At 47.7% G+C, this 12,459-nt stretch overlaps 1 protein-coding gene across 12 annotated transcripts in view; it reads right to left on the bottom strand.

Annotated features, from left to right (window-relative positions):
- Window positions 1-12,459, bottom strand: part of PKNOX2 (PBX/knotted 1 homeobox 2) — a 269,434-nt gene that overhangs the window by 73,193 nt on the left and 183,782 nt on the right. The window lies entirely within an intron of this gene.

Genomic DNA, 12,459 nt, shown 5'->3' with positions numbered 1-12,459 from the left:
GCTGGGTGGCCACATTAGGGAACTGTGAAGTGCCCTCCAACACTGAGGTATGGAGGCAATGAGGGTGCTTTAACAATCACCAACCACAGCACAGGGTGGCCAGAGGGTCTGTTGGCATGCCAAAGGGCTCTGGAAACTCTGAAGTGCTTCACAGATGGAGGGGAGGTTGTTATTTATTAAACACAAGATTTCCAGAATGTACTCCTGTCATAAAGCAAGGAACAGCTACATATGCATGGCTTGTTTAAGGGTGAAAATTCAGGGGACTGGTAGGCTTTGCTGGGCCCACTAAATGAATTTCCTGGCGTCCTCGAAGAAATCCACAGGGGCTTCCGTTAGAATGAACTTCTAAAATAGAGAGTGAGGAGGGAGATACTCCTTGCCTCTTACCTGCCCCCTTCCTAGGGAGGACCTTGGGGGAAGGTGTGGGATGGCCTTATTGGGCTAAAGAGGAATGTACAGAATAGAAATGTAAATCAAAAGCGGTCACTCTGTGCACCCCAAGGGGCCCTAGCTAGAGGCTGTTACTTGTGGGAAGTGTGGGAAGAAGAGAGCAGAGCGGGTCTGAGGAGGAGGATGACTCAAATTTATGTAGCTCTTGGGGGCCAGTTCAGCAAACTCTGTATTTCTTCCAGGTTTGGAGGAGGAATGTTTATCTCCAAATAGATTTATTTTTCTAGCCAGAGACCTCCATTTCAAAGCTTAAAGAAATATAATCTGCAACGGTCCACAGGGAGTCTGGGGGTCCTGCAGGGGGGTGGGGGTAACTTGAGATCAATTTTGGGGGTGGCACAGTCTGAAGAGTAGGAGTGAGGGAGAACCTGGGTGGACCAAGGCAGGCTGTGGCCTGCTGGAGATGCCTCGTCCTGGCCTCTGAAAGTCAATTGTTAAAACATTCAGGAATTTTGCAAGCTGGTTGACATCACACAAGTATTTCGAAAGTGGCCGTGGTGGGAACATCTACACCAAGGAAACTGGCAATGGTGCAGATCAGGGTCTGCCTGTGCCCTCTGCTTCCTCACCAGAGAGCCTGTCATTAGCTATTTACTAGTACGCCTCTAATTTCCAGGGTTCCCTTCAAGTAACTTTCTTCCATTCTTCTCAGTCTGAAGAAACTGGCCTTACACAATTCATGAGGCCACTTGATACACTCAGAACTGGTCGCAGAACTGGCCACTCCAGATTTGGAGCTTTCTTCTGAGGAAAACTCAGAGCACCCTAGAGACCTTCCTTGGTGGCTCATTGGGGACAGGGTGAGGGGATGACATCACTATAGACATGCAGAAGAAACTAAGGTTCAGAGGGGAGAGGCAATGCTGAGCAATGTCCTGAGAGTCAATTGGAGGATCAGAAATCTCAGAGAGTGGAAAGAGCTGGGGCATCAGGCCAGGATTTGATGCTCCTCTGCCAATTCTTAGCTACATGTTTTGTAGCAAGCTTCTTGACCTCTTTGGTTTCCTCATCTGTAAAATGCAGAAGGCTATGGCTTTGCCCTGGCTGTGAGGATTAATCAAGCGAAGCACCATGCCCTGGAGAAGCCTGCCCACTGTGAACCATGATGCTGTGCTCAGAACTTATGCAGGCTCCGTGGTTCCTATCTCTTCTCTTAGCTGTGTGTTCTTGGAGCTAAGACCCTGGGGCCAGCACTTCCTTCATTTCCTTTCCCTGGATGTGATAACCATTGGGCTTCTCTCTCATCTAGCTAGAACCATTCCTGCCTGAAGTCTGAAGCTAAAGGGTTCCTTACCACATTCTTGGTTTTTGGCATATTGAGATGAAGTTCCCTGTTTCCTCATCCTATAAAAAAGTGAGAAGAGTTGGTGGTTGTAAGATGTGTGTTCTTATGGTTTGGATCTGGAATGACCCGCAACCCCAAAAACTCATGTTTTAGGCAATGCAGTAATTTTCAGAGGTGAGAAGATTGGGTTGTGAAAGTTGTAACCTCATCAGTGGATTAATCCATTTGATGGATTAATGCTTTGAATGCACTACTGGGTAGTAACTGTAGGCAGATGGGGTATAGCTAGAGGAGGTAGATCACAGAGTCATAGCCTTGGGGACTCTATATCTTGTCCCTGGATCTTTCTCTCTCTCTCTCTGTCTCTCTCTCTCTCTCTGTCTCTCTCTCTCTCTCTCTCTCTCTCTCTCTCTCTCTCTGTCTCTCTCTCCCTGTCCCTCTCTTTCCCACCTGCCATAAGCTGAGAAGCTTTCCCTGCCTCATCCTTCCTCTGTGATGTTTCTTCCCCACCTCAGGCCGAGAGCAATGGAGTCAGCCAACCATGAACTGAGACCTCTGAAACCATGAACCAAAATAAATCTTTCCCCTCTAAATTGGTTTTGTTGGGCATTTTCGTTACAGCTATGAAAAGCTGATTAATATGGATGCAGGCGTGCAACTTGGGGGATCTGCTGAGAGATATGAGCCATGTGGACAACCTGGTCTTTCCACAAGAATGAATAGAAGATACTCCCTGGCGGATGTAAAAGGGGCAGGGAAGCACCTCCTACCTGCCTCCCTCAGTCGACCTCACTGTCTCTCACATGACCCACACCTGTTCTTTCTGTTAAGCATCATCCTTCTCCAGTTGCAGGAGAGTGGTCCATTAGGTTGTAGCTAGCTAACACAACATCAGATAGGCTTTCTTCCCTTTTCTTCCCTTTTCTTTTCCCCTCCCCCTTCTCCTTCTTCTTTTTTTTCTTCTTTTTTTTTTTTTTTTTTTTTTTTTTTTTTTTCTGTTTTTGTACTGGGAATTGAACCAGGGGTGCTCTACCACTAAGTTACATCCCCAGTCCTTTTTATTTTTTATTTTGTGACAGAATCTTGCTAAATTACCCAGGCTGACCTTGAATTTCCAATCCTCCTTCCCCAGCTCCCCAAGTTGCTGGGATTACATGCAAGCACCATGGCAACCAGCAGCTTTCCAGTTTGACATTAATCCTGTGCAGTATGTTATCAACATCCCATTTCACAGATGAGAAAACTGACGTCTGCAGAGTCTAAGAAACTGTTAGAGAGCATGGCCAGCTCCTGCAAAGTTGGAGCAGGAACAGAGGACTCCTTGACACATCTCACTATGCAAATGGGTGCATTTAGTTACTTTTCTTTGAAGAGCAGAATGGAAAGATCTCTGTGTAAGAGGGGGCTGAAGGAGAAAGGGATAGAATCAAAATGAAACCTCACCTCTGCGGCATACTCTTGAGCCTCCATTTAGTTCTCCCTGTCCTCGCTACCAGGTCTAGCTTCCCCCTGACCCCAAAAAACCTCTCACACAGTTTAAGTCAATTCCCTTCAAAGATAGTGCCAGAAACATTCTTCTATAAGGAACCTAAGTAGGAAAGCCAGGAGGGTTTATTAATGAAAGGTTAGTTAACCACTCTGTTGACTTCCCTTGGAGGTTGCAGAGGAACCCAGAGACCTAGAATCTGAGAACAAAGCTACCCCAGGGCCTTCAAGCCTTCCGGAGACTGGGCCTCAAAATGGCTTCAGCTACTGCTCCCTGCCAGCATCCACTCGGCATTCCTCTCTGTTGCTCATGGGAAGTAGGAGCAGGTAGCTCAGAATGGAGAACAAAACCAAAGTCTTTCTAATACCTAGGAAGGCAGCTTGCACAAGGGAGAGAAGAGGTGCTGGCATCAGATTTTAAAAGTAGTTTTGAATTCCACCTGGCCACTCACTGCTGGGCAACTTGGATACATAACTTTACCTTTTGGGCTCACCCTTGAGCATCACTTCCTGCCTCCCACCCCTGTTGCAAGGATGGCAGGTCACAGGCAGGCCCTCTGCTCTATGTTCCCACCTGTCTGCTTAATTCCTTCTCTCTTCCCCTAGACTGGGGGACTCTGGAGGGCAGGGACTTGGTCTTGACTGTTTTACTGTTAAAGCCCCAGTGTCTGATACAGGGAGTATCCAAAATATCTGTGGAATGTGGGAATGACTGGCATGGAGTGGGCAGGCCTTCCCATTGGATGCCACCTTTTTGACTTCACATTTGAATGCCTCAGGCCACAGCAGAGGAGTGTATGAGCCCTGACCATCCGATGGTCGGTGTAATAAGCATCTAGCCCAGACTTGGAAAGAATGGCACAGGGCAGGATTGCTGGGATGAACATCTACTTTGGACCTGGCTCCCTCTCTCTTTGTTTGTGGGACTTGGACAAGCTACTCAATCTTTTTGATCCAGTCTTCTCATCTGTAAAATGGGAATAATTATACCAAAGGTAGGGGTTGTTAGAATTAAATGAGAAAATGTATGGCAAATTAACTGACAATAGCTACTCAGCAAATGGTAATTAGAGTTAATATAATCCACACCACCTGCAATTTCACCCTGAGAGTTGACTGCTGGTATTCTACATGGGCTGCTCTAGGGGTTTGGTGGTGTGAAAAAGAATCTGCCATCTGCCAAAGGAACCTGTTCTACCTAAGCTTCCAGCGTAGTGGGGAAGTACGGGTTTAAATGAAGGAAAGGGAGTGTGGTGTGGTGAAAACAAACATTACCAATCACCAGCTGTCACCTTGGGCAAGTGATTCCATTCCTTTGAGCCTCAGTTTCCTCATCAGGGAACAATGGAGCTAATGACTCCTCCCAGACCCCATGTGACCATATGGGAAGGTACACTGCAAACAGTGGATGCTCAGCAAATTTTGGTTTCTAAGCACTTATTTATTTATTATTTATTTATTTATTTATTTTTTATTGTGCTGGGGATGGAACCCAGGGCCTCATGCATGCCAGGGAGTGCCATGCCCTTGAACTACACCACTAGCCCTCTAAGCACTTTAATGCTTCCTTTGCCAGCCTTCTCCTCTGAATCCAAACCACACCCCATATATAACCTGTTCCAGAGGCCCAAGTGCCCACAGTTCCTATATTCCCTTATACACATGCTCCCGTACACACCTCTTATGTTCCCCTATACCCACCTCCTACGTTCTCCTGTTCACATACAGTCTTGCTGTTTGTGTATAGCCACATATGTCCCTCAGGTGCCTTCCTGTAAACCCTGCACAACCCAAGCCTGTGCCTTCTCAGCACAAACACTCCTCCTAAGAATACATTCTCTCTTCCCTTCACCTGATAGGTACAGAGTACAAGGTGACTGGCCCCAGACGCCCATCAGCAAATGCTCAGGCCTCCACTAGGGGCCGCTAAGGCTCCATCCAGCAGCTGCACTCCCTCTAGTGCTGGGGCAAACCAGTATGGGATCAGTTTCCGGTTAACCAGGATACAGTCCAAGGACCTGGGAGGAGGTCAGGGCTCCAAGCCACTTGGTAAATATCAGCTGTGGCCCAAACAGGTGGGAGGTAGCAGTGAGCATGGCCACTGTTGGGGGGTGAGTAACAGCCCCCAGGGTACTCCAGACCTGGGCAAGCTCACAGAACCACAGGAAGGGGGTACAGCACCCTTTCCTTACTCTACACCTGGAACACACCCAATGGCTCACATTTTCACACCTTTGCTCCCACAGCTGCCTCTTCTGGAAGTGTCCTCATCTTCACTCGTGACCAAATGGAGGCCCAACTCTCCCAAGAAGACTTTCCTTGTTCTCCACACTCCCCAGATCCAGTAGCCTCCGCCCCTGCCTCATCTATATTTGTGTCTAACCCCAATACCTATGATATTCTGTTTCCATGGGCGGGCAGGTTTTTGGGCTCCTGTGCTTGGCTCCAGTGTATTTGTTAAATGACTGAATGACAGACCAAGTGAAGGAATGAATGAGTGATGAGTTAAAGGACCCAAAGAAAGGAAACATCAAAGAGGGATCCTCAAAATTATTCCCCACCTAAACATTCCAGGAGAGGAAGGCCTAACAGCAGAGCCAGGGTAGCCTGAGGCAGCTGTAAAGGGCTTCTGGGATATCCGGCCTACGTCCCCTCCACCAGGACTATGACCAGTGGATAGACTAGATCACAGAAGAGTTCCTTAATTATGCACCATGATGGTGCCAATTAATTGATTAGTTGTAAAAGGGTTTCTAGGCAGTAGTTTACAAAAGGAGGTTTGTCCAATGATCCCTGGCCCTAACTGCATGTCCTGGGGTATCATGGACATGAGGCTGATCAAAACAGGCTGTGAGCTTGAAACTAGTCTTCCACTTGCCAGTTCTATGCATTTTCCCAGGAACTGACTGCTCCTTACCCTCTGCATCCATCTCTGGAGGATCCCTCACTTTTTTTTTTGCGGTGCTGGGGATTAAACCCAGGACACTGTGCATGCAAGGCAAGCACTCTACCAACTGAGCTATATCCCCAGCGCATTCACACTTATCTTTGTCCCAAACCAGTGATTTCCAATAAGCCCTTTAAGGCCTAAGAACCTCAGTGTATGCACACTCTGTATGTGTTCTGTCTGTGTGTGTATGTGGAGGAGTGTTTCTTAGCTGGAAAAACACATTTGATATGCCCATTGTGTTCCTAATAAAAAGTAATTAAAGTTCAATCCAATCTGGGCTGCTGGAGATGTGTAGAAGATAGAGTGAGAAACCAAATCAGGGCATGGACAATCAAAAGCTAAGAAATACCACTCCACTTTTCATACCCACATTCTCCATGATTCTGTGAGAGGCAAAGAGGGCAGGCCTGAAAAGTGCCCAGCAGCCCATTTACCAGTGCAAAAACCAAGGCCCCAAGTAGACTATAAACTCTGTTAGGGCAGGAACTCTGATTTTGTACCCCTGGTCTTCAAGACACACAGGAAATACTCAATGTTTATTGAATGGATGAGTTAATGGAAGAAATAGTGCTGAAATTACTTGCCTAAATTATAATAATTTGTCAGCAGTGGGGCAGGGGCCAGGCCTAGGATTCCTGAATTTCTATTCTGTTGAGTCACCCTGCAATTTCTCTCCAGACCACCAACCCTGAGGGCAGCAGGCAATCCTGGGCCCTTATTCACCATCCCCCTCCTGCTGGGCCACAGGGACACCGGAGCTCCTTAAAGATGGCACGGGCAGGGGAGGCAAGGCCTGAAAAGTGCTCCTTAGTCCAGCTGCTGACTTGGATCACCTGTTCCCTGATTTATTTTAGGCTTTGTATCCTTGGGCCATTAACTATTTTTGTAGCTGTTTAGTGCACTTGATCTGCTTGGAGACGAGACTATAGACAATAAGATCTCTGTGATTTTGGTAACTATCAGAATTAAGGTAGTAAGTTCATCAAAGGAAAAACCTAGACCAGGCCATAACGCTTCTTCATAAGCGTCAAAATCACGGGGCCAGCCCACCATCTCCTAAGTGGGGGCAGAAAGGCCCCACAGTTGGATCTGGAGGTTGTTTTTGCCATTTTCACAATGAAGAATCCAGGTCTGAAGTGAGTCAGAGTCCAGGGATCTGTCCAGTTTAAAGACATGGGTGGCCCAAACAGGCAGGGAGAGAGGTCACTGCACACAAAGGAAAGAAAGGCCCAGCAGAAAAGAAAAAGGAGACTCTGTTTTGATGAGTCGAAGCAAGGGAAGGTGGATCCCCCTTATGGTCCTTGGGGTGTTGCCCCCAGGGGCAGAGGGAACCGTCAATCACAGTCACAGAAAAGGCTTAGGGGAACTTTCAAAGCAGTTGAATTAACTCTATTGCTGCAAAGCGAGAATGTGTTTCACAGGCAGCTGAGCAGAGGGCCCTGCAAGGCAGGGGGCTCCAGGCCTTAAAGAGATGAGAGGAATGTAAACGAGTGTGAAAACATCTGAACCAGCTTCTGCCCATCACAGCTGCATGGGCTGGATGCAGGCCATTCACAGTCAGAGGCCCCAGCCACCCCCTTTTGCCTCCAGTTAATGAAATGAGCACGGGGATCCTAATGACTGATCAAAGCCCAGTCAGCTTCCCCAGGATGGCTGCACCCTGTCCCTGCCTGGGGTGGGAGCGGTGCTAGGACAGGAAGGGAAAGAAGGTACTCAGAGGCAAGACTGGTCTTCCCCCACCCTCACACACGTGGCTGGCTCCAGCCTTAGCCTTTCCCCTTGCAGAATAGGTGTGAAAGCATCCTTTTGACCTCAGACAGGCAAGGGCAGTCTCCGGGGGTCCTGAACACCATTTTCCTTCCCCTAAGGTTGCCAAAGGGTCTCAAGCAAATGCTTGACTTCTTTCTAAAGTGAGTTTCCAGAACTTTGAGTTCCGACTCTGTCTTGCTCTCTCTGGCCAATAATGAGGCTCATTCTTAGCAATCTGCTAAAGCCCTTTTAATATCAGTCATGTCAAGTCGCACTGCGTAAGTACTAGTTACTTACCTACCAGTTTGTTCCTGATCTGCACTCTTCACTGAGTGCCCACATCCATAGGTGCTGTACCTAGTGGGTCAGATGAGGATCCACTAGAATTTGTTTTCTAGTCAAGTGCTTATGCAGCCTGTCTCGCTGGGGATACGGAGACAAGAGAATACGAAACACTGAATCCCTACACCAATAGGGCAGAACAAAGGCATCTTGCCTATATAAACCAGGGGCAAAGATTTTCATGAAATGGTAAATACACGTCTATGTATGAGGAAGAGCAGGGCGGGGCATGCTGGTAGCCAGAGTGTGTTCTGCGTGGGAAAAGAGAGGGTGGAGAAGCTGTCTTCGTTAGTAGATCCCAATGGTTTTCTGGTTTGCTGGTAGAGCTACAGAGGGGAGAATTTTGCTTAGTAGATGACACTACATCTGCAACGTTAAAGGGAACGGAAGGACCTGAATGACGTTTCCAAGGTGGAGAGAGTACATGAAGGATGGCTATATGCCTAGAAGGAGGAAGAGGGTAGTTGTTATCAAGAAAATTCTTGGAGGGAGGCTGGAGTGATGCTGGCTGAGATTCTAAGAATGTACAAGAGAGAGGGGAGCAACTTTTTTTTTTTTTTTTCGTACTTGGGATTGAACCCAATGGTGCTTTACTACGAAGCTACATCCCCAGTCCTTTTTATTTTTATTTTTTATTTTGAGACAGGGTCTCGCTCAGTTGTCGAGGCTGGTTTCAAACTTGCAGTCCTCTTGCCTCAGCCTCCAGAGACCCCAGTATTATAGGCATGTGCCACACCGTAGAAGGGAGCAACTATGAGAGTCCCATCAGCAACAGCAAGGGTGCTGAGGTGGAGAGAAAAGGGGGCTATGACAACTCAGGTGACAGTGATGGCCAGGCCCATGTAGCAGAGTTGGAGAACAGAAAGGAAGGGGAATTAATAGTGCCTTGAACTAAGGGACTATACACCTCGCTCATATCCAGGTCACTCTGGTGACAATGTTTTCATTAAACAATCTTTGTAGAATTCCACAATCCCTGGTGATTCAACCCTACATCTTCAAGGCATGCAGTGAGGACCTGGCTCAATGATCCAGCTATAGCATGTCAGAATTGAGGTATTGTGGTTAGACAGTAGAGGGCACTGCTACCCTAACAGACTTTAACAGGAAGACTGAAGTAGTCCACAAAAAGGGTTCCACTGGGTTGTTGCTTTTGCACCTTCTAAATGTATTCTCTCAGTGCACACTAACCACCACGTGATGTCCTCATAAGCAATCACAGGATTTCCCTGGATGGACAGAAGCAGAACTGAGGGGAGAGAAGCCACTTAGCCATCATGCCACTTGGCTTATGCCCAAACAACATGGGGCCATAACCATTAATGCCTCTCTACTAAAATGGGAAGAAAAAAAAATTCTCCCTCATTTTTAATAACTTTATTCCCCAAACTTCGAAAATGAAATTGCCAAGTTAAGAACTTGCCTCGAAAAAAATTTTTTTCTAATTTATTATAAAGAAGGTCCGGGGCTTGGGAATTTTTTAATGCAGATTCCTAATTTTCCAAAGTGACATTCTCCTGTGCATTTGAATAGATTATGTTCGGTATTGCTAGCCCTTAGCACAACGGGAACATTATTAAAACGATTGCACGGGTCTCAGAGGGAGGACTCTGCTTCTCGCTTCCTTTTTCATTTTGGGGACTTCATATCAGAGACTGTCCATTTCTTGCCTGTGGAGGGAACTGGGTTTCTGAGGGTGTGATAGAGAGAGCACTCAGCTGTCCAGGCCTTGGGGAAACAAGTACAGGGTCAAGAGTCCTGAGAGTAGGCCTGAAGGAGTGAGGAGGGAGTGGGTCTCATTTCCTGAGGGCTCCCTTTAGGGCGTGGTTCCCCTGTGTGCCCCACTCTGTGTTCCTATTAGGCCTCGCTTTCTTAAAGATATTGTGTCAGAGAGCTGCTGAATCTCCAGGATAATGACATTAGGAGGGAAACAGAGCAGAGCCGTCCCTGAGGAGCTGGGGTCAGCTCTGAAAACTGAGAGGGAAGAAGGTGGCAAGACCAGCACAAATCCCCCTGCACCAAACACACAGGGAGCTTCCCCTAGTCTTGGAGAATGTTGAGAAGGACCCCCCAGAGCCAATGGGCCTCAAAGGACAGGACTCTGAAGAAAACAGCCTTTCCCCATGAGTCAGAAGCCTTTGTTCTGGGGAACTCCCTCCCTCCCTGCCACCCACTCCATCCCTGCCCTAACTCCTCTTCCTTAGCACCCCCATCTTGACCATTGGCCAGCTCAGGGAAGGCCAATGGACATTTAACCACAGCCTAGTGGCTTAGCCAAGACCATACAGACCCCAAGATCTTAGCCGGGTCACTTCCCCATGGACAGTGAGTCTTCCTGGCAGATACTTCATTCCTGGAACTCTGGGGTTACAAGCAGATGTGTGACTTTCCAAGGGTAGATTATCCCTCTGCTGTAAATGTGAGTATTCTTAGTAGTGAAGTCCTGGTAGATCCTCACAGAGAAGAGTCTGGGGCAGTCCCTACAGCTGGCTTCTGCTCTGAGGTCTCCCCAAGGCCAGAGCAGCTCAATGATGGCTTCTGGGGATGTGAGCTCCTTAGGCCGCAGCCCCACCTCCACCCCTCCCTCAGCAACTGGGATTTATTCATCCAACTGTACGCTGAGAATTAGATTAGGCCCTGGATCATTCTTGGACTACACCTGGACCCTTGCTCCAGTTATTCTGATAATCCCTGCCAAGCCAAAACTTCTCTCAGCTGCCCAGGAAGGCAGAACAGGGAGGTCAGGAGGCAGGAAGCAGCCGCCTCCAGCTGTGACAATCCAGTGCTCTTTGACCTCTAGGGCCTGCCCTAGTTCATCCTAGAGTCTTGGGTCTGATGGTGGTGGTGGGTGGGGGGTTTGCATCTGCACCCACCACCTGCTAAATACAAGTAGTGTCCTCATCTCTGTTTCCCAATCCCATAGTGGAATTTAAAAAGCAGTCTCCAGTAACGAATGAAAAGGAGCCAATTTTCCTGTCTTTTAATACACCATGGGTCCCCAACACTAGCCCACTCGCTGAGAGATGTGAGGATGGGTCTGCGTCTATGGAGGGAGGCTGGGTTTCTGTCCCCCATTATGCTCCAGAATGCTCTTCTGTCACTCTTTCTTACAGTTGAGGGCTTCTTCTGAACTTCATCTCTGGGATCAGGGACTATACAGGGAAGGGCCCTGAAAATACTGGATGCCTGAAAACTTTTGACTAGAGGAGCTGCTGTAAATGCCAAGTCCAGCTCTGCAGTCATTCGTGGCAGACAGTTCGCTGAATATAAAATTCAGTTAGGGAAAGCCAGGGCAGGAGCATGAAGCTGCTCTCTGGAGTAAAGCGGGGGACTCAAGGTCATGTGCTCAACGGTGGGTGAATTAGGAGGGCTTTTGTACTTTCCGAAGGAGAGGCATCAAAGGGGGTTTGCATACTGGTCACTCTGCAAAATGGTCCCACATCATCTGGTCATTTCATGGGGGGATGACAAGGGTGTACAGAGCAGCTATCTATATATTCACACTAGGATGGGGGTATCAAGGCCGGGACCCAATGTGAGCAAAAGTCTCCCTGCCCTGTCTGCATCTTAATACCCTTTTCTTGCTGCACAGATCTTCAGTGTGGTCTATGAAAAGGACTGTGTTTGAAATGCTAATGAATAAGGGACACAGGGAAGGGCAACTGAATGGCTGCTAGAGAGAGTGGGAGTCTGACACACAGTAGGCCCTCTCTGCACTCAGGTTAAGTGAATGAGTGAACATTCTAGAGGGTGCGTTTCATGTGACAGGTGCCTAATAAATAATTATTGAATTAATATTGACTTGAGAGACCAGGAAAGAGAAAACAGGAGAGCATGAAGGTAAAGGTCAGAGAAGGGAGCCTTCTGCGAAAGCTCCCTCACATAACTCAGGCTTTCAAAGATCCAAGGGGGAGTGAGAGGCATGTGGGGGAAGCAGAGATGAGAAGCCATTAGTCTTAAGGACTGAAGGAGCCCAACCCACAAAAACTGGACCTGTTTTTCAGAAGGAACAGTGGGGACAATGGGAAGACAATGAGAAGATGCTTCCTAGGACACTGAAGGACTTGCAACCAGGGAGGCAGTCTCAGAAGAACTTGGGGGGCTGAGCTAAGAATCAAAATGAGTTGAGGGAATAGAGAAAGAATCCTGTTTTTTTTTTGTTTTTGTTTTTGTTTTGTTTTGTTTTGTTTTGTTT

Source organism: Sciurus vulgaris, assembly GCF_902686455.1.
Source record: "Sciurus vulgaris genome assembly, chromosome: 11".
NCBI classification, from domain to species: domain Eukaryota; kingdom Metazoa; phylum Chordata; class Mammalia; order Rodentia; family Sciuridae; genus Sciurus; species Sciurus vulgaris.
Note: the sequence above shows the minus strand (reverse complement) of the source record. Positions and strands in the feature narration are given on the sequence as shown.